This window comes from Scyliorhinus canicula, chromosome 14 (genome assembly GCF_902713615.1).
Source record: "Scyliorhinus canicula chromosome 14, sScyCan1.1, whole genome shotgun sequence".
In the NCBI taxonomy this organism is placed as follows: Eukaryota; Metazoa; Chordata; class Chondrichthyes; order Carcharhiniformes; family Scyliorhinidae; genus Scyliorhinus; species Scyliorhinus canicula.
The window spans coordinates 90,068,028-90,090,574 of record NC_052159.1 but is presented as its reverse complement, the minus strand read 5'-3'; the positions used below and the strand labels follow the sequence as shown (position 1 = coordinate 90,090,574).

The window sequence follows — 22,547 nt, the reverse complement described above, 5'->3', positions numbered from 1 at the left end:
TAATGTAACTTCGTAACATTGTATCTGTGCAAAGTATTCCAATAATGGTGACAATGTTAGAAATGCAAGTCCCTTAAAGAGTAAACCAGATTTTGCTTCAGAGTGAAGTGAGATCAGGTGATGCTTGCCAAAGCTTGTACTTCAGAGTTGGATTCAGCCCCAGGGGGTATCTTGACAGGGACAGGATTCAAAAGGGAAGCTTGGAAACCAGTGTTTGCACTGAAGTGCAGTTTCACAATAAAACAGCTGTGAACCACCAGAATGTCTTCTGCTGCCTAATTCCATAAATATATCCAGCAGAGGGCAGCAGAGCAGAGCTACTGATCAGCTGTTCTGGGGAAATTTGCATACGTGCAGTGCGGTCACCCTAAGTTGAAGGTGAATCTGCGAAGAAGACCCGAGGAGTTTGAGTGAAGGCAATCATCCAGCAGAGGGCAGCAGAGCAGAGCTACTGATCAGCTGTTCTGGGGAAATTTGCATACGTGCAGTGCGGTCAGCCTAAGTTGAAGGTGAATCTGCGAAGAAGACCCGAGGAGTTTGAGTGAAGGCAATCATCCAGCAGAGCAGAGCTACTGATCAGCTGTTCTGGGGAAATTTGCATACGTGCAGTGCGGTCAGCCTAAGTTGAAGGTGGTTTGTGGAGAGGCTGTTGGCAAGTGACAGTTAAACCCGAAACACTTCGTGAGTGTTTCCCACCCTACAGTGGTTGGGAAGCGGGAGCAGGGGCCTGTCGTGAAGGTGAGCGAGTGCCTTTAAATTTGCTTACCTTTCAGCGGGAGCAGGGTTTGAAGTAATATCAGGTAAGCTCTTCCTTTCTTTTTCTTTTTCTTGTTTTTTTTTTAAATCTAGAGGTGATGTCAGGGAAGGCAGTACAATGCTCCTCCTGCAGAATGTTTGAGGTGAGGGACGCCGTCAGCGTCCCTGCTGATTTCATCTGTGGGGAGTGCACCCAACTCCAGCTCCTCAAAAACCGTGTTAGGGACCTGGAGCTTGAGCTGGATGAACTTCGGATCATTCGGGAGGCAGAGGGGGTCATAGATAGGAGCTTCAGGGAAGTAGTTACACCAAAGACTGGAGATAGATGGGTAACTGTAAGAGGGACTGGGAAGAAGCAGTCAGTGCAGGGACCCCCTGCGGTCGTTCCCCTGAGTAACAAGTATACCGTTTTGGATACTTGTGGGGGGGACGACTTACCAGGGGTAAGCCATGGGGTACGGGCCTCTGGCACGGAGTCTGTCCCTGTTGCTCAGAAGGGAAGGGCGGAAAGGAGTAGAACATTAGTAATTGGGGACTCAATAGTCAGGGGCACAGATAGGAGATTTTGTGGGAGCGAGAGAGACTCACGTTTGGTATGTTGCCTCACAGGTGCAAGGGTACGTGATGTCTCGGATCGTGTTTTCCGGGTCCTTAAGGGGGAGGGGGAGCAGCCCCAAGTCGTAGTCCACATTGGCACTAACGACATAGGTAGGAAAGGGGACAAGGATGTCAGGCAGGCCTTTAGGGAGCTAGGATGGAAGCTCAGAGCGAGAACAAACAGAGTTGTTATCTCTGGGTTGTTGCCCGTGCCACGTGATAGTGAGATGAGGAATAGGGAGAGAGAGCAATTAAACACGTGGCTACAGGGATGGTGCAGGCGGGAGGGATTCAGATTTCTGGATAACTGGGGCTCTTTCTGGGGAAGGTGGGACCTCTATAGACAGGATGGTCTACATCTGAACCTGAGGGGCACCAATATCCTGGGGGGGAGATTTGTTAGTGCTCTTTGGGGGGGTTTAAACTAATTCAGCAGGGGCATGGGAACCTGGATTGTAGTTTTGGGGTACGGGAGATTGAGAGTATAGAGGTCAGGAGCACAGATTTGACTTCGCAGGAGGGTGCCAGTGTTCAGGTAGGTGGTTTGAAGTGTGTCTACTTCAATGCCAGGAGTATACGAAATAAGGTAGGGGAACTGGCAGCATGGGTTGGTACCTGGGACTTCGATGTTGTGGCCATTTCAGAGACATGGATAGAGCAGGGACAGGAATGGTTGTTGCAGGTTCCGGGGTTTAGGTGTTTTAGTAAGCTCAGAGAAGGGGGCAAAAGAGGGGGAGGTGTGGCGCTGCTAGTCAAGGACAGTATTACGGTGGTGGAAAGGATGCTAGATGGGGACTCTTCTTCTGAGGTAGTATGGGCTGAGGTTAGAAACAGGAAAGGAGAGGTCACCCTGTTGGGAGTTTTCTATAGGCCACCTAATAGTTCTAGGGATGTAGAGGAAAGGATGGCGAAGATGATTCTGGAAAAGAGCGAAAGTAACAGGGTAGTTGTTATGGGAGACTTTAACTTTCCAAATATTGACTGGAAAAGATATAGTTCGAGTACATTAGATGGGTCATTCTTTGTACAATGTGTGCAGGAGGGTTTCCTGACACAATATGTTGACAGGCCAACAAGAGGCGAGGCCACATTGGATTTGGTTTTGGGTAATGAACTAGGCCAGGTGTTAGATCTGGAGGTAGGTGAGCACTTTGGAAACAGTGACCACAATTCGGTGACCTTTACATTAGTGATGGAAAGGGATAAGTATACCCCACAGGGCAAGAGTTATAGCTGGGGGAAGGGCAATTATGATGCCATTAGACATGACTTAGGATGTGTTGGTTGGAGAAGTAGGCTGCAAGGGTTGGGCACACTGGATATGTGGAGCTTGTTCAAGGAACAGCTATTGCATGTTCTTGATAAGTACGTACCAGTCAGGCAGGGAGGAAGGGGTCGAGCGAGGGAACCGTGGTTTACCAAAGAAGTGGAATCTCTTGTTAAGAGGAAGAAGGAGGCCTATGTGAAGATGAGGCATGAAGTTTCAGTTGGGGCGCTTGATAGTTACAAGGAAGCGAGGAAGGATCTAAAGAGAGAGCTGAGACGAGCAAGGAGGGGACATGAGAAGTCTTTGGCAGGTAGGATCAAGGAAAACCCAAAAGCTTTCTATAGGTATGTCAGGAATAAAAGAATGACTAGGGTAAGAGTAGGGCCAGTCAAGGACAGTGGTGGGAAGTTGTGTGTGGAGGCTGAGGAGATAAGCGAGATACTAAATGAATACTTTTCGTCAGTATTCACTCAAGAAAAAGATAATATTGTGGAGGAGAATGCTGAGACCCAGGCTATTAGAATAGATGGCATTGAGGTGCGTAGGGAAGAAGTGTTGGCAATTCTGGACAAGGTGAAAATAGATAAGTCCCCGGGGCCAGATGGGATTTATCCTAGGATTCTCTGGGAAGCCAGGGAAGAGATTGCTGAGCCTTTGGCTTTGATTTTTAGGTCATCATTGGCTACAGGAATAGTGCCAGAGGACTGGAGGATAGCAAATGTGGTCCCTTTGTTCAAGAAGGGGAGTAGAGATAACCCCGGTAACTATAGGCCGGTGAGCCTAACGTCTGTGGTGGGTAAAGTCTTGGAGAGGATTATAAAAGATACAATTTATAATCATCTAGATAGGAATAATATGATTAGGGACAGTCAGCATGGTTTTGTGAAGGGTAGGTCATGCCTCACAAACCTTATCGAGTTCTTTGAGAAGGTGACTGAACAGGTAGACGAGGGTAGAGCAGTTGATGTGGTGTATATGGATTTCAGTAAAGCGTTTGATAAGGTTCCCCACGGTCGTCTATTGCAGAAAATACGGAGGCTGGGGATTGAGGGTGATTTAGAGATGTGGATCAGAAATTGGCTAGTTGAAAGAAGACAGAGAGTGGTAGTTGATGGGAAATGTTCAGAATGGAGTTCAGTTACGAGTGGCGTACCACAAGGATCTGTTCTGGGGCCGTTGCTGTTTGTCATTTTTATAAATGACCTAGAGGAGGCGCAGAAGGATGGGTGAGTAAATTTGCAGACGACACTAAAGTCGGTGGAGTTGTAGACAGTGCGGAAGGATGTTGCAGGTTACAGAGGGACATAGATAAGCTGCAGAGCTGGGCTGAGAGGTGGCAAATGGAGTTTAATGTGGAGAAGTGTGAGGTGATTCACTTTGGAAAGAATAACAGAAATGCGGAATACTTGGCTAATGGTAAAATTCTTGGTAGTGTGGATGAGCAGAGGGATCTCGGTGTCCATGTACATAGATCCCTGAAAGTTGCCACCCAGGTTGATAGGGTTGTGAAGAAGGCCTATGGTGTGTTGGCCTTTATTGGTAGAGGGATTGAGTTCCGGAGCCATGAGGTCATGTTGCAGTTGTACAAAACTCTAGTACGGCCGCATTTGGAGTATTGCGTACAGTTCTGGTCGCCTCATTATAGGAAGGACGTGGAAGCTTTGGAACGGGTGCAGAGGAGATTTACCAGGATGTTGCCTGGTATGGAGGGAAAATCTTATGAGGAAAGACTGATGGACTTGAGGTTGTTTTCGTTAGAGAGAAGAAGGTTAAGAGGTGACTTAATAGAGGCATACAAAATGATCAGAGGGTTAGATAGGGTGGACAGCGAGAGCCTTCTCCCGCGGATGGAGGTGGCTAGCACGAGGGGACATAGCCTTAAATTGAGGGGTAATAGATATAGGACAGAGGTCAGAGGTGGGTTTTTTACGCAAAGAGTGGTGAGGCCGTGGAATGCCCTACCTGCAACAGTAGTGAACTCGCCAACATTGCGGGCATTTAAAAATTTATTGGATAAGCATATGGATGATAAGGGCATAGTGTAGGTTAGATGGCCTTTAGATTTTTTTCCATGTCGGTGCAACATCGAGGGCCGAAGGGCCTGTACTGCGCTGTATCGTTCTATGTTCTATGTTCTATATATTCACCTGTTTAATAAATGGGCAATAATTTGCTGTAGGAGTGAATCTCCCTTTGCAGGTGAAGGTTTTTCTTCTTTTTCTGTGTTACGTTACTGATCCTGTGATGCCATCAGTCCGCACTGAGGGAACAGGGCCATCAATTATGCATCTCTTTAACCAATCAGATATTAGGGGGGGGGGGGAATGGTGTAAGGAGTTGATTATCAGCCCGTTGAACCATGTTAAAAGCTCCTTCTATGGCCAAGAAATCCTGGCGATGGAAAAGCCCAGAGCTTCGGGTCCACCAGTTGGGGCGTTACCGCTGCACCACAAGACCTCCTATACAGCTAATGGTACTGCAACACATCTCGGCCCAGAGGTTTTAGATTTCTGTGTTTAACTTCATATCTGCCCTTGCCTGAAGGTGATACATAGTTTTCACATAAATAAAAACCATTAGATTTTGGCTGAAAGTCCCACCTGCTTTTAAAATACTCTACATTTTGAAATTAGGTCATAGCCTTGGGTTTTTGGAGAAAGTGTGAAAAACTTCAATTTTCTTTCCGGAGTTCTATGGCCGTGGGAAAAAAATGTATCTTTTGTGATTCAGTGATCTTTCTTATGTCACGGACTGGATCTTTTTTTCATGAGGGGCTATATCCAGGTCCGATGGTATTTCTGTTATTTTTCTGCCTGGTTTATTTGTATCATTTGTGTTGTACTTATACCATTCTAATAATGTCTTCACATTTAGAATGGCTTGTTAAGGCATGATGAGATAGATGTTTCATTTCCCTTTCTCTTGAGCACGGTCAGTTTTCTTAAAAATTTAATATTTTTCACCGTTTTCGAATTCCAAAATCCATTTTCCAGTCCCATATTTTTAGAACTAAAGGTTTTTAATCTACAGTTCACATAGAGCCACAGGTAAGATACAATGCTAATACAGTGCTCACTAAACTATGGTGGTGGTGCTTCCCAATTACTTTTGTGGGATTTAGCAGCACTCAATTTTGGAATAGATCTCTAAAATGGATGTACACCCATTGTTGACATACAGTGTGCAGTCTCATCAAAAACAGAAAAATGCTGGAGAAACTTAGCAGATCTGGCAATATTTGTCGAGAGAGAAAATTAAGTTAACGTTTTGAGTCTGTATAACTCCTCTTCAGAGCTAAAGAGGGGGAGAAGTGCGATGGATTATATACTGTATGAGGGGGTGGGGCAATGTCATATCTGTGTAGGTCTAACATCGACTGCAAGTGGATGAAGTAAAACGAGAAATAGGCTTCCAACACAGGAGATGGTCCAACACTGTTTTATTGAACCTGTTGATTGCTGTACATAATCTGCTGTGGGATGACACTTATCATAGCATAGAATTGACAGTGCACAAGGAGGCCATTTGACCCATTAAGTCTGTTCCGGCTCTTTGAAAGAGCACCCTACCCAAGCCCACACCTCCACCCTATCCCCATAACCCAGTAACCTCACCCAACACTAAGGGCAATTTTGGACACTAAGGGCAATTTAGCATGGCCAATCCACCTAACCTGCACATCTTTGGACCGTGGAAGGAAACCGGAGCACCCGGAGGAAACCCACGCACACATGGGGGAAACGTGCAGACTCTGCACAGATAGTGACCCAAGCCGGGAATCGAACCTGGGACCCTGGAGCTGTGAAGCAATTGTGCTGCCCTCTAGTAACCTAACCTGATGTAACCTGACATTCTATTAACCTAACTGATAACCTCCTACTGACTTGACCAGACTAGCTCTCTATCATTGATGATGTTCATTGGCCTGTGCACTGCGACTATCTCCCGAGTCGTGGCCTGTGAGAGAGGGAGAGCCTTAATGCCCTGTGGGCTTTATAGTGGTGGTGTCCTGTCTGGTGATTGGTTGTTCTGTGTCATGTGTGTTCATTGGTTATCCTGTGTGTCAATCACTGCCGGTCTGCATCTCATGATGTACATGAGTGGATATTATGACAGGGCAGCTGGAGCAGAGTAGGTCAGTGATTGTGGGAACTAGGAAAGATTACAACAGAGATGTGAGCAGACAACAAGACGGCAGATGGAGTACAATGTGGTAAGTGTGAAGTTATTCACTTTAGCCATAAGAATAGAAAGGCAGAATCTTTTTTGCAAGATATGAACGTTATAAATGTTTATCTTCAGAGAGACTTGGGTGTGCTCATACAAGGAACATAGAACATGAGCAGCAGGTGTTGCAACCACGTGGAAAGGCAGATCAAATGTTGTCCTGGACTACAAGGGAATTGGAATGCAGGAATAACAAAGTCTCATTACAATTGCACAAGGTTCTGGTGACACTACTTATGGAACACTGCAGTTTCAGTCTCTGTGTTTTATGAAAGGACATACTTGTATTGGAAATGCATAGAAAAGTTCACTAAATTGGTCCCTGGAATGAATGGCTCGTCCTCTGATAAGACGTTGAGTAAATTTGGCTTACATTCTCTGGCGTTCAGAAGAACCGAGAGTCAATCTCATTCAAGCATACAAGATTCTGAAGGAGCTTGACACGTTGAGAGATTGTTTCATAGATTTCATAGAATTTACAGTGCAGAAGGAGGCCATTCGGCCCATCAAGTCTGCACCGGCTCTTTGAAAGAGCACCCAACCCAAGCCCACACCTCCACCTTATCTCCATAACCCAGTAACCCCACCCAACACTAAGGGCAATTTTGGACACTAAGGGCAATTTAGCATGGCCAATCCACCTAACCTGCACATGTTTGGACTGTGGGAGGAAACCGGACACCCGGAGAAAACCCATGCACATATGGGGAGAACATGAAGACTCCGCACAGACAGTGGCCCAGCCGGGAATCAAACCTGGGACCCTGGAGCTGTGGAGCAATTGTGCTAACCACTATGCTACCGTGCTGCCCAATTTCTGCTGACCAGAGAATGAAAAAACATCGAGGCACAGTCTCAGGTTAAGGTGACGGTTATTTAGGACTGAGAAGCCAAGAAATGGTGGTCATCTTTGAAGATTCTGTAGACTGTGGAATGGTTCCTCTGGAATGGAGGGTAGCTAAAGTCACCCCAGTATTTAAAAGGGGAGGTCGAGAGAAAACAGAGAATTAGAGACTAGTCAGCCTGGCATCAGTAGTGAAATAAATGCTGGAGTCCATCAATAAAGATTTAATAAGAAGTCTTACAACACGAGGTTAAAGTCCAACAGGTTTGTTTCAAACATGAGCTTTCGGAGCACTGCTCCTTCCTGAGGAAGGAGCAGTGCTCCGAAAGCTCATGTTTGAAACAAACCTGTTGGACTTTAACCTCATGTTGTAAGACTTCTTACTGTGCTCACCCCAGTCCAATGCCGGCATCTCCACATTAAAGATTTAATAGCAGAGCACTTGGAAACAGTAGCATAATCGGAGAGTCAGCATGGATTTATGAAAGAGAAATCATGCTTAACAAATCTCCTGGAATTCCAAGGATGGAACTAATAGAATTGATGAGGGCAAGCCAGTGGATGTAGTTTATTTGGTCTTTCAGAAAGCTTACGACAAAATCCCGCATCAGAGATTAGCGTGGGATTGAGGAGGGTGAGCTGTGGTAAAGATGCAGAGATATTTCAATGTGATTTGGCCAAGTTGAGTGAGTGGGCAAATGCATGGCAGTTGCTGTATAATGTGGATAAATGTGAGGAAATGCATGGTAACGAAAGCAGGAAGGCAGACTATTATCTGAATGGCTTTAGATTGAGAGAAGGGAATATACAATGAAACCTGGGTGTCCTCATACACCAGTCACTGAAAGATAGTATGCAGGTGCAGCAGACGATGAAGAGAACAAATGGCATGTTGGCCTTCAAAGCGAGAAGATTTGAGTACAGGAGCAGGGATGTTTTACTGCAGAAATAGAGAGCCTTGGTGAGGCCACATCTGAATACTGTGTGCAGTTTTGGCCTCCTTATCAGAGAAAGGCTGATTCCTGGGATGGCAGGACTGATTTATGAGAAGAGATTGAGTTGGTTAGGATTATATTCGCTGGAGTTTAGAAGAATGAGGGGGCAACTCACAGGAATCTATAAAATTCTAACAGGATAAGATAGGATAGATGCAGGAAGGATATTCCTGCCAGGGGCAACACGGTAGCATGGTGGTTAGTACAATTGCTTCACAGCTCCAGGGTCCCAGGTTTCAGACAAGATAATCCAGGTCATGACAACAAGTTTTAACTTTTGATTCTGACATCCTGATGGGCGGCACAGTAGCACAGTGTTTAGCAGTGTTGCTCCACAACGCCAGGGTCCCAGGTTCAATTCCCGCTTGGGTCACTGTCCATGCGGAGGCTGCACGTTCTCCCTGTGTGTGCGTGGGTTTCCTCCGGGTGCTCTGGTTTCCTCCCACAGTCCAAAGATGTGCAGGTTAAGTGGACTGGCCATGCTAAATTGTGCTTAGTGTCCAAAATTGCCCTTAGTGATGGATGGGATTACTGGGTTATGGGGATAGGGTGGAGGTGTGGACCTGGGTGGGGTGCTCTTTCAAAGAGCCGGTGCAGACTTGATGGGCCGAATGCCCTCCTTCTGCACTGTAAATTCTATGATTCTATGCTTCCCAGTGGGGGAAATTCAGAGCCAGTGGTCACAGCCTGCGCATACAGGGTAAACCATTTAGAACTGACATTGGAGAAATTTCTTCACTCAGAGAGTGCAGGAGACCACGATAAGCTATTGTCATATTAGGTGGTGGAGCAGCCGTACAAACGGAGTAGTCTATTCAGAATCCTGGAATTGCTACAGTGCAGGAGGTTATTCGCCCCAGCATCTCTGCACCAAATCTCCAAATGATCAATTCACCTCGGAGTTATTTGGTAGTACAGAACTCAAGTATTTCTGACAAAAAGACATGTTCTGTCAAAGCTTTTAACCTGGGACTTATCAGGACAATTTGCAAGAATGTCAAATTGTGAAGGAATTGTAATTTGTTGTTCCCTTCATAATTTGGTATTCTTGCAAATTGTCCTGATGAATGCAAGACCAAAAAAACTTTGACAGCATGTGATTCGTTTCGGTAATTTACCAACTGCGATTCCCCCGTCTTAACCCCACAACTCTGCACATTCACCCTTTTCATATGACAGTCTTCAGTCTCTAATAATCTTCCTCCCATTTCTTTTGTTCAAGCTCATCCAAATCTGGTCATATAACAATATTAACTACTTTTATGGATATAGTGCATTTAACATAATACGTGTTGGATATCCAAAATCAAACAGCCTTGAGATTGAGACTTTGCCAGATTTTGAGTTTCCCGGGTTTTGGACAGAGGTTCAGGAGGTTCGAGCTGGATCAGGCAGTTCAACTGAGTAGGCTAGGAATTTGGATGCAAGACCAGCGTGCCATTTCAAAAATTTTCGGTTTTCAGAACATTTTTACATTACACAGCCCATTTCTGAACATCCACCCTTTCAAACCTCCTATAGAGCTCCAGAGGAGTAGGATACAAAATTATGAAAACAAATCAGATCAGGTGACTTGAGGTCAGCTGTACAAACGCTTGATTAAAGAGGTAGGTTTTAAAGGAGGTATTAAAGGAGGAATGAGATAGAGAGAGAGAGAGAGAGAGAGGTGTTGGAAGAGTATTTCAGTGTTTGGGACTTAGGCAAGTGAAGCCACAGCCACCAATAGTGGCATGATTCAAATTTAAATTAATTCAAATGAATGACACCTGAATGAAGGAGCTGCGTGCCGAAAGCTAGTGATTCAAAACAAACCTGTTGGATTTTAACCCATCAGATTTCCAACAGCAGATGAATTGAGGCAGTGCCAAATTGGTGATGTTACAGATGTGGAAAATGGCGGTCTGAGAGAAGGCACGAATAGGAAGTCAGAAACTCACCTTGGGGCCAAATGTGGACAGACTGGCTTAATCTCAGGCTATTACCAGGGAAAGGTTTGGAATTAGTGGCGAGGAACAAGTTTGGATCTTTTTTTTCCAATGTTTAATTGGAAGGAATTTCTGCTCATTAAGTACTCAGTCGCAATAGCAACTTTTTGAGGAGTCAAAAGAGATGTTATTGAGGTAGAGCTGGGTATCATCAGTGTACATGTGAAAACAAAACTTTGTTTTTGTGTTATGCCATTGAAAGGCAGCACATAGCTGAGAATTAGAAATGGTTCAAGGGCAGATCTTTGGGTGGGCAGGGGGAGGCGGTACCAGAGATAACTGTGTAGAGATTGGAAGATAAACCATTATAGCCGATCCTCTGGCTACAATTAGATACTTAAGAATGGAACCAGGTGAGAGCAATCCCACCCAACTGGATGACAGTGGAGATTTTTGAGAAGGACGGTGTGGTTAGTGTCGTGTCAGCTACACTGGTCTAACACTGGCTGCAACTGGATGCAGCTTAGATCAGAAAGATACTCCAGACCTTGGAGTTAGTTCAACCAGGTTTATTGAACTAACAGCACGGTTCTCTGTGAGTTCGACTCTCTGCTAACTTAAGTGTGGTTACTCTGTCTGACTGAACCAGACTAGTTCTTAGCCACGTGGTGGAGGTGTGAGATGGTAACAACACCCTTGACTGACTCTCTAGATGTTCATCAGTGGAAAGAGGCAGAGTGTGAGTGCCTCGTGTCTTTTTAGTCAGATTCCACCCCTGCCTGCTTATTGGTCATGTCCTGTTTTCTGTGTCCATTAGCTGCTTGTCTGTATGTCATTATGTGTGTGTGTGTGTGTGCCTGCCTGCATATCATAACAGTTAAGTGTAGCAAAGGCTGCAGGGCAGATCAATATGAATGAGAATGGAAAGCTTACGTTTGTCCAAGTCACAAAATCCTATTTGTGACTTTGGTAACAGCTGCTTCGGCACTATGGCAGGGACAGGATCTTGATTGGAGGGATTCAAATAAGAAGTTACAGAAAAGATGGGATTTTGGAGAGGAAAGAGAGATTGAAATGGGATGATAGTTTGTAAGGATAATGGTTGTTTTCTTTGAGAAGAGGAGTGATGTCTACAGATCTAAAGGTGTGTGGCAACACCAGAGGAGAGAGAACCATTTACTATACTGAATGTCATATTGAATATCTGACCCTATTTTCATGTTCTCCAACATATATTTGTCTACTTTACTTTGTCAGATACACCAAAATCATTGGAGCCGATTTTAACTTTTTAATTGCCAACAGATGGAACATACCCCAATTCTCACCCCCTTTCAACCCTCTCCATCCCACCCATTTCCACACCCCCAACTGAACCTCACCCCTACCACCTGGTAAGACCCCTGGGCACAATCCCTGGCAGTTTCACCTGGCACTATTAATGAAAATGAAAAAATGAAAATCGCTTATTGTCACAAGTAGGCTTCAATGAAGTTACTGTGTAAAGCCCCTAGTCGCCACATTCCGGCGCCTATTCGGGGAGGCTGGTACGGGAATTGAACCGTGCTGCTGGCCTGCCTTGGTCTGCTTTAAAAGCCAGCGATTTAGCCCAGTGTGCTAAACCAACCCCTCGCACCTATTAGGGTGCCATGGTGGTACTGCCAGGCTGGCAGGGGCACTGCCAGAGTGGCACTTCCATGGTTCCCAAATGGCACTGCCAGGGTGCCAGGCTGGCAGTTGTCAGGGTCCCCAGTTGCCAGGGGAATGCTAGGGTGCCACCCTGCTCTGCCCCTGACCACCCTCGGCCTTCAATGGCCTTGGAGACCTCCCCCATTGCCAGTATGACTGGTCCTCATTTGTGGAAACCAGTTCTAAAAGGCGTCCTGGTGAGGTCTCCCAGGCGCAGCCATTAGGCACCGGGCACCGGCAAAAATCCGTGAATGGATATTTAAATGACCCAGTTGCAGATCAGGATCACACCCAGCGAGGGCGGGATCCAGATCACGAAATCTCATGAGACTTTGTTAAATCGCACAAGGAATTTCAGAGAATTCCTACAGTGCAGAAGGAAGCCATTCAGTACATTGTGTCTGCACCGACCCTCTGAAAGAGCACCCAAAATGGGGTCAGGGTGGGCCATCCTATCCTCGTAACCCCACCTAACCTTTTGGACACAAAGTGGCATTTTAGCATGGCCAATCCACCTAATCTGCAGATCTTTGGACACTTGGGAGGAAACCTGAGCATCTAGAAGAAACCCACGCAGATACGGGGAGAACATGGAAAACTCCACACAGGCAGTCATCCAAGGTGGAATTAATCCGTGTTCCCGGTGCTGTAAGGCAGCAGTGCTAACCACTATGCCATCGTTTCGAGCATTGCAAATCTTGCAAGAGGCTCTCACGAGGTTCCAGCACCAAGTCAATCATGTTGAGGTCGCTAAATCGTGCCCATGATTACAGTTGTAACACTGGAGACCATTTGTTCATCTATTGGTAAGGAGGATAGATTTTAAACATCAAAACTGAAAGGAAGAATCAATCTCTGCTGTGTCTTTATTCTTAGCAATCATGTATTAGCACTGTACACTCTTTAGATGTTTGGCCATAAATTACGACAAAATTCTTGTGCCCTCAACAATTCTCCATGTTATGTTTCCTATTAAAGCCAGGACCATTTTGAGGCCATATGCTACATTTGGGAAGAAGCATTGAATTAGAGCTGTGGTTCTCTCAAACGGCTGGTTAAAGAGGAGTGACAGTGGACAGAAAATAAATGTGATTCATTTTAATCAGGAAGGTAGCAAACAGCTTGAGGGGTGGATTTACATTTTCAGAAAGGGAAAGCCATGTAGTTGCCCTGCCATATTGAATTAATGTGATCCAATTTGTACTATTAAAAAAGTAGCAGAAATCAGGCATGTCTCAAAGGTGGGGGAATGGGGAGGTGAAAGGAACACTCTTAATGACTTGTACACTGTCTTAACCAGTGACAAGCTGGTATTACCAAACAACAGGGACCAGTCTCAACTACAGAATAAACTGAATGGAGTAGAAAGAAGCATAAAATTCATGTGAAATTTTGACTAAAACTAAACACAAAAAGATTCATAGTTCTGTTCTTTTTGGAAGTTCATTTTTTTCGATTCATCTTAATTTTAACCAGAGACTGCTTTCTATTACATTAATGTGAACCTGAAGCAGAGCTGTTACAAGCATAATTCTCAAAATTGAAAGTGCATAGCCAAGTAACGCAGACTGCCAACAACTGCTTCTGCTTGGTTACTTTATTGATTTTCAGCCAAATTCTAAAAGCTATATACTTGAAGCAGTTCTTAAAAGCGCTGCTTTTAAGGTACAGAGGATGGCAACAATGTCACCTCCTTTACAATCTGCAGAGCACCTAATGGACAGGACTGCTGTTCTGACACAAAGCATTTACTACTCCTAAAGATACTTTGTACCATCAAGGTTTTCAGTTGCTGCTGTAAGCAAACAATTAATTTCTTTCTTTACTTGAAGCAAAATCAGTAGCAACATCAGTATAATTTATAACTTTGTGGGCAGGATGTTCATATCAAAATTAATCCAATAAACCTATTAAAATGTGCCATGGAAATACTGCATTTAACTTCTCAATTTATGAGCCAGAACAGAGGATGGAATAATTCAGCTTTTAATGAAGTAAAGATGAGGTGTAATACACATTTCTGGTTTGATTTCCTTTATGAAATTCCAGGACAAACAGCTGGCAGTTCAATTGCTTTGAACACTGTTTGAAGAGAATGCTTTCTTCACTCCTTCTTGTGATATAGGACGTGATCTATTGGCTGATTGCGTTGCGCCCGAATGGAAGCAGGACGCGGCTGGTATATGCCTCCCGCGGCATCCCAACAGTATTCTGCCTCGTGAGATCTAACCAGATCTCGTGAGACAGCGTGATCTGGGTCCCGCCTACAATGGGCGGGATCCAGTCTTGCATGCTTAAGTGGGTTAAGGATGCTGACACCGATCTAATCGGCTCCTAGCTAGGGCCAATTAGTACTGGTCCACAGGCAGAACAGCACCTGGTGGGTCTCCCAGGCCTTTGGAGTCCCCCCGCATGGTCAGGGACAGGGTAGAGTGGGACCCTGGATCTTACCCTTGCACCATCACACTTGCACTGTCTAGGTGCCTGGGTCACACTGCCAGGAGGGCCCATGAAAGGAGAGATGAAGGGGGTATAAGGGTGGGCATGAAAGGGCCTCCAGAAGGTTTGGGGAGAGCCTGAAAGGGGGCGTGGGAAGGCCTAAGAAGTGGGGGGGGGGGGGGGGGGGGGTGCCTCAGCAACCCCATAGCCGGGTGGTGTCCTCACCTGGGGGGGGGGGGGGGGGGGTTGTTAGTGCCCATGTGTGTGAAGGATGACATTGCCAGTGGCTGGGGGATGTAGGGGACTCTCAAGTTCACTTAGAATTTGGGCACCCTTTCAAAATGGTGGCCTGATCTTCAAGGAGCCGGTCTGATTAGTGAGTTCAGCACCACCGTGATGGAAAAAAATTCTAAGTGTGGGCTAGCTGAGGGAGAACCCCCCCCCCCCCCCCCCCCCACCCCCACCCCTCCCTTCCCATGCCCGAAAAAGTGACCACATGTGACTAGATAGTGGCGGGGAGCTCACCGACAGAGCTAGGCATAGACATAGAATTTACAGTGCAGAAGGAGGCCATTCGGCCCATTGAGTCTGCACCGGCTCTTGGAAAGAGCACCCCACCCAAGGTCCCTATCCCCATAACCCAGTAACCCCACTCGGGAGGGGAGAAACACCCAGCCAAACCCATCTAAAATGACACCGAGAAGCGCTTTGGTTAGATTGCACCCATAAGCATCGCTGGGCAAGGACAGCACATCTAGCCCATCGAAAATTGTTCATTAAAAGTTTGTGGTGATCCAACTTCTTAAACCGTTGCGGTCTGTATGCTGAGGGTACACAAAACACTGCTAATGAGTCGGGAAATCCAGGATTTTGAACAGGCAATGATGAAGAAACTATGAAAAAGGGATGATGTGCCTTGGGGTGGTGGCTGCTGCCCCTTCCTCATGGGGTGGTGGAGGTGATTGAATTCATCGCTATGGAAAGTGCTGTTGATGGAGCCTTGGCAAATTGTTGCAGTGTATCAGATTACACCAGTGCTGGTTGGAGTGCCAACCAAGAACATTATTTTGTGCTGAATAATATTGAACTTATTACATTTTGTTTTAACAGCAGTCATCTAAGTAAATACACAGGGCGCGATTCTCCCGACTTACAAAAAGTCGGAGAATAGTGGTCGTTGCAAATTTTTACGGCGACGCTGGTCCGACGCCCTCCCGCTATTCTCCGAACCCTGCACAGACTCCAAGTCGCCATTCCCGCCAAACGCCTCTAACGCGCCCCGATACGACCAGAATCGCTAGTTTTTGGCCCCCCCGCTATTCTCCGGCCTGGATGGGCCAAAGTCCCGACTTAATCACGCACTGTTTACACGGGGTCAAACACACCTGCTTTTTAAGTTCGTCAACCAGTCGTGCTGGCTGACGACTGCTTCCAGGAGGTTAGCGCACCGCTCAGCGCACCGCTCGAGTCTGGCCACAACGGGGAAGGCATCCCTGAGAACGGGAGGGGGGGGTCCAGAGCGGGGGGGAGTGGGAGAGACAGAGGGGGGAGTGGGGGAGATGGAGGGGGGCAGTGGGAGAGACGGAGGGGGGAGTGGGGGAGATGGAGGGGGGCAGTGGGGGAGACGGAGGGGGGAGTGGGGGAGACGGAGGGGGGGAGTGCGGGAGATGGAGGGGGGCAGTGGGGGAGACGGAGGGGGGGAGTGGGGGAGACGGAGGGGGGAGTGGGGGAGACGGAGGGGGGGGGGGAGTGGGAGTGGGGGGGGGTGTTAGGGAGAGAGTGAGCGAGTGAGCCGTCCAACCCCGTAACAAAATGTCTGCCACCATGCCATGGCGTGCCGGTCACGAGGACATGGCCGCTGGTTGCCCTGTGGCTTACGGCCACAGGCCACTGACGCACCCGTGAGGAGGACATAGTTTACTGCCCGTTGGGTGCAGAAAGTGACCAGGGGTTAGGCTGCCCGCGTGTCAGCAGCGCGTCCAGGCCACCGGGACACACAGGTATCCCGTGGCTGGCGGCTGCCGAGGTGTCGACTAACCTCCGTCTAACATGTCCGTCTAATATGACCCTTCCTCTGCCCCCCCACCACCCTTCTGTAGGTTAGCACAATGTCTGTGAACAGAACGGCTATGTTCTGCGCAGTGGTTGGGGCCGCTGCACTGCATTTGGAGATGCAGCAGCATCCACAGCCACAACCCGCAGTGGATGCAGGGCCAGCTGCAGCAGCAGAGGGACGGGCTGAGGAGTTGCCAGTCGTCGAGCAGCATGGGGAGGAGGAGGAGAGAGTGAGGGTGCAGCCACGTCGCCAGAGGCGACGACCAAGGCCGAGGGTGTACCGTGTCCGGGTCTCTTTCCTAACAATGACGGACATCACCTGCACGAGGAGACTCCGGCTGAGTAGGCAGACGGTGATACATATCTGTCACCTCGTGGTGCACCTCGCCCCACGTGGAACGGGGGGAGGTCACACGATCCCGGTTGCCATCAAGGTGACGGTCGCTCTTAACTTCTATGCTACCGGCTCCTTCCAGTCTCCGAGCGGGGACGTCTCCGGGATCTCCAAGTCATCGGTGCACAGGGGCATCCGGGATATGACCGACGCCCTCTATGCCATCGCTAACATCTACATCACCTTTCCCAAGGACCAAGCAAGTCAAGATTCACAACCTCGTGGATTTGCCAGAGTGGCCGGGATACCGAGGGTGCAGGGGGCAATCGATTGTGTTCACGTCCCCATGCGCCCGCCTGCAGGGGACAGGGACGTGTTCACAAACAGAAGGGGGACATACTCCATGAATATCCAGGTGGTATGCGACCCCCACATGAGGATCATGAATGTCTGTGCAAGGCTCCCAGGGAGTGTGCATGACTCCTACATACTGGCGCAGTCGTTCATCCCTGCGATGTTTGAGGGACATCACCCCCGGCTGAGGGGCTGGTTGCTAGGCGACAGGGGTTATCCGCTGAGGTCTTGGCTGATGACGCCTATACGGAGGCCTCAGACCAATGCGGAAACACGATACAACGATGCCCATGCAGCAACCAGGGGTGTGGTGGAGCGCTGCCTTGGCCTCCTGAAGATGAGATTTAGGTGCCTGGACTGCTCCGGAGGGGCCCTGCAGTACCAGGCTGAAAGGGTCGCTCGCATTGTCGTGGTCTGCTGTGCGCTGCACAACATCGCGATGCAGAGGGGAGATGACCTGCTGCAGGAGGCGGAGGGAGAAACCAGTGGCAGTGGTGCCAGCACAGAGGAGAGGAGGAGGCTGGCGGAGTGGTGGGTGCAGCACGCAGACACGACCCAGGTGCTGGTGATGTCCAGGAGGCGGCACAACAGACCCGGCGAGGACGTCGGGCACGCAACACCTTGGTGGCAGCACGGTTCACGCGTCGCATGTGACGTCCCCGCTGAACACCAAACCACCACCTGCATCGCTAGACGTGCAGAGGGTCAACTCATAACTGCCACCACCACAGCCCCCCCCCCCCCCACTCCCTCTCAGTGTACAGTGCTCCACTTCGACATCACCCTTACCACTGGGTCCAGACGGTATGGCACAACATTGATGGCTGTGTCAGCGGGTGTGATCAGTGCCATGTGGAATGATGACAGCCCGCTCTGCGAAGAGCTGTGAGCTCAGAATCGTTAGAGAGAGTCTGACCCACGGCAATAGCTGAACCATCCACCTTGGTGGCCGCTGAGTTCGTCATGGACACTCCATCACGTGCCCGCGTGGGCTAGCTGTGGGAGGGGGTGGGGGGAGGGGCAGGGACTGCACACCCAGCACCGAAGTTTCACCGTTCGTCAACTCCAGCGACACTCGGTAACCATCACGATTCCTGTGGCTGTGGAACAATCACACGGTATTACAAGTAAGGTGGAACAGTGCGTTTAATGTGAACAAACATTTACAGGTGCCCTAGCCCCTACAACTAAACTGTGCCCTTCACCCGTGCCAACTTATTCTGTGTCTCACTTTGTTGCCTTACGGGCCCTAACACTACGTCTACATGAGTCCCCAGATGATACAGCAGGAGTGGAGGAGGACTGCTGCGAATCGCCCCCTTCGACTTGTTTCTCCTTCGGCAAGCGTTTCCTGGGGCGACCCGGCCTTGATGGGCCAGGCTGCTCTGCGGGCGTCTCGGGTGACGTTGTGCCACCCTGCTCTGCCTGCTGCCCACCCGATGCACCAGGGATGGGACGGGGGGAGTCCGAGAATTCTGGGACGTCCCGTGATGGAGTTAATGGGACGGGCCCAGAAACCTCCTCCTCCCTCGGGGAGCCCGGTGGCCCCCGGGCCTCACTTTGGGACAGAGGTGCGAGCGGGGAGGTGCCCCGTCGCGCCACCGACACCTGGCGCTGCCAGTCCTGGAGGCCTGCGACGGTATCCACCAGGATCCGAAGGTTTGCAGACACGGAGTCCAGGGAGTTAGTCATTCCCGCCAGGGACTGTGCGACCTCAACCTGTGAGTGCACAACGCCATCCAGCACACGTGTCAGGCGGTTGATGCTCTCGGCGACTGACTGCTGCGACTGTGCCATGACCTGGTGAGACTGGGCCAAGGCCCGCAGGCCGCCGGCAATGTCGTTTTGGCTCTGGCGCATTGCTGCCTTTGAGAGGGCAACCCTGTCCAGGGCCGAGGATGACGCGTGCACATTAACCCCAATGCCTTGCATAACCTGACCCATGGCCGAAACCATTTCACCCATTGCCTCCACCGCGGATGCCACCCGTGCGGTGTCAGCCTGGGTCTCTGCCATGAGCGGCACCACTTCCTGCTCGTGGACGCGGTTCGACTCCTCTAACAGCGTCTGCAGAATCTGGAAAACAGCCCTCATCCCGTCATTGTTACCCTGGGTTTCTTGAGGCATCGGCTGTGCGGGTGGGTTGAGAAACTCCAGGAACTCATAAAACGTCTGGGAGCCAGCTGCATGTTGGGCCTGGCCTGGCCTCCGCCAGTCCGGGCCCTCGGTTGCTCCGACCTCCACCTGCTGTACCTGCTCAGCTGTGATGTGTGAACCAGACTGTGACCCAGGAGACTCATCACTAAATAGGCCCGCCGGGGTGAGTGTCTCTGGGATGATGGATGGTGTGGGAGATAGCAGTGCCGCAAGCACGAGGTCGTCTGTATTTAACGCCTCCTCTATGGTATGGGGCTGCTGAGAGTCCGCAGGGTGTTCGCTGGCCATTTCTGTGGCTTGTGGTATCGCCACCCTCTGGGCGTCCTGCTCCGCAGATTGGGTTGGGGAGGATGGGACTCCCCGCTGATTAAGCACACTCTGTCGTTCAGCCCCAGATGAAGTGGGAGCAGATGCCTGTGTCCGTCTGCAGCCAGACGGCCCTGGTCGTTCGGCATCATGTCCTAGGGAAGAGAATGAAACAGGTTATTTAGATTCACTCGGCCGGCCTCTGAACGGTCCCAGTGGGCAGGGTGTGTGAAGGGACAGAGGATGGGGGAGGGGTGGGTGTTTGTCAAGGAGGGTTGTCTCACTTGCTGCAGATCCGCCAACCTCGCATAGCGCGACATCCCGGGTGGCAGACCCCCCAACAAGGTCCAGTGCCCTCAGCTCAAATGTGGTCAGGTGGTGCAGGTTGGGCGAACCCCCTCCAGTATTGTGCCGCTCACGGGTGTTGTGAGCGGACTTGCCCTGTTGGGGGAGGGGACATAGGTAGATCATTACAATACGGCAGGTATCAGCAGTCCGTTCAGATACTGACACAGTTTGGGGGTGAAGTTGTCATAAGACCATTGCATCTCTCCACGGAGGCCAGAGCGCTGGGTCTATGACAACTTTGTGAACCACCCTCAAATAACTCTGCCCCAATCCCCCTCCACCCCCCGTGCCAGGGGGGCAGGTGGGTGATTAAGTTAAGGGGGGATGGATGGTTGTGACCAGGGGGCACCCTCTTGGCACTTACCCTGGCAGCCCTGGTGAGGTCGTGCAGCTTTTTCCTGCATTGCTCTGCAGAGCGAGGGGTCTGCCCCACAGCACTAACGGCAGCAGCCACCTCACGCCAGGCCTGGCGAACCACGCCGGAAGGTTGGCGATGCCCTCTACGCGGGCAGATGATGCCCCTCCTCTGCTCGACGGCATCGAGCAGCGCCTCCACATCAGCCTCAACAAACCGAGGGGCAGCTCTCCTGGGCTCCGACATCATGGCCGACAGATTCTGTGCTCGCCCCCGCCTTTTTACGGCGTCGGGCGGTGTCACGTGGGCGTGTTCGTGTCGTCGCCGCGTTCCGTCGTAATGGCGCACATAATTGACGCAGCCGCGTTACTAGCCCATTTCCCGGACGTGAATACGTCGGGAAATGGACCCTTCCCGACCGTCGTCAAACGCGCCCGTTTTTCCCGCCGATTTCCCGATTTTTTGTGAGTCCGGAGAATCGTGCCCACAGTCTCTTGGGCAGTAAGAAGGTTGGTTACTTGCTGCTGAATACCTGGTTTCTGACCTGCTGTCATAACTACAATATTTAAATGGTGCATCCAGTTAAGTTTTTGTTCAATGACAAACATGCTGATGGTGGAGGATTTAGAAATGGAATGCTGTAAAATATCATGGGGATTTGATTAGATTTTCTCTTGCTGGACATAGTTATTGCCTGGCACTTTTGTGGCATAAATGTTACTAGTCTCAGCCAGAGGGAAAAAATTGTTCATGGAGCACAGCATCAAGCAGCGCTCTGCAGATTTATCTTGGTTCCCTGGGTGCAGTCAGAGCTATTGATTTAATTGCAGAATGCCTTGTGGTCTGTATAGGTAGCAGCCGGAAACACAGTCGTCCCCTGGGAAACTGACCTAATCTTAAGAGCCACTGTGTGAATGATTTTATCCCTCGAATGTTATTCAGGTCATGCTGTTTGTGGGCATGAACTGCTTCAGTATTTCCATAGGATCTCTACAGTGCAGAAGGCAGCCATTCGACCCATCAAGTCTGCATCAACCCACTGAAAGGGCACCCTACCTTGGCCCAATCCCCTGCCCTGTCACCGTAACCTAGAATCTTTGGGCACAAAGGGGCAATTTAGCATGGGCAATCAATCTAAATACACATCTTTGGACTGAGAGAGGAAACTGGAGCACCCAGAAGAAACCTATGCAAACAGGGGAAGAACGTGCAAACTCCACACAGACAGTAACCCGAGGCCGGAATTGAACGCAGGTCTCTGGCACTGTGAGGCAGCAGTGCTAATCACTGTGCCACTGTGAGGATTGCGCATTGAATTAGACGCTGTTCAACGATCAGGTTAACTTGGCCTTCTTATGGAGATGAAGGCGAAGCAGCTGAAGATTGTTCAGCCCAAGATACTAACTACCCGAAAGAACTCCTGCAGGAAGGCGGGAGAATAGAACTAGGTGAGTTGCACATTTGGAGAACCATGACAGACACAATGGACTAAATGGCCTCCTTCTACATCATACCAATTCTGTGATATCAATCCTGACTGCTTCAGTATCCGATTAGCTACGAATGGTGCTGAAAATTGTACAATCATCAGCAAACATTTCCATTTCTGACCTTATGGTGGTGGGAAGCTAATTGATGAAGCAGCTGAAGATGGGTGGGCCTAGGACACTTCCCTGAAGAATGCCTGCACCTTGTCCTGGGACTGAGATGACTAACCTCCAACCCTCCAATTACTAACCAACCAACTTCCTTCGTGCTAGATATGACTCCAACCAATCGAAAGCTTTCCCCCAATTCCCACTGACTTCAATTTTGCTTGGTTTCTTTTTGGGATGCTTTTTGTGTCTTCTGTCGTGAAGATGTATACAAGATACTTGTACAAACCTTCTACCATTTCCT

The 22,547-nt window shown here is 49.2% G+C and overlaps 1 protein-coding gene across 1 annotated transcript in view; it reads right to left on the bottom strand.

The window, feature by feature from the left end:
* Positions 1 to 22,547, bottom strand: part of fat3a (FAT atypical cadherin 3a) — a 963,948-nt gene that overhangs the window by 799,808 nt on the left and 141,593 nt on the right. The window lies entirely within an intron of this gene.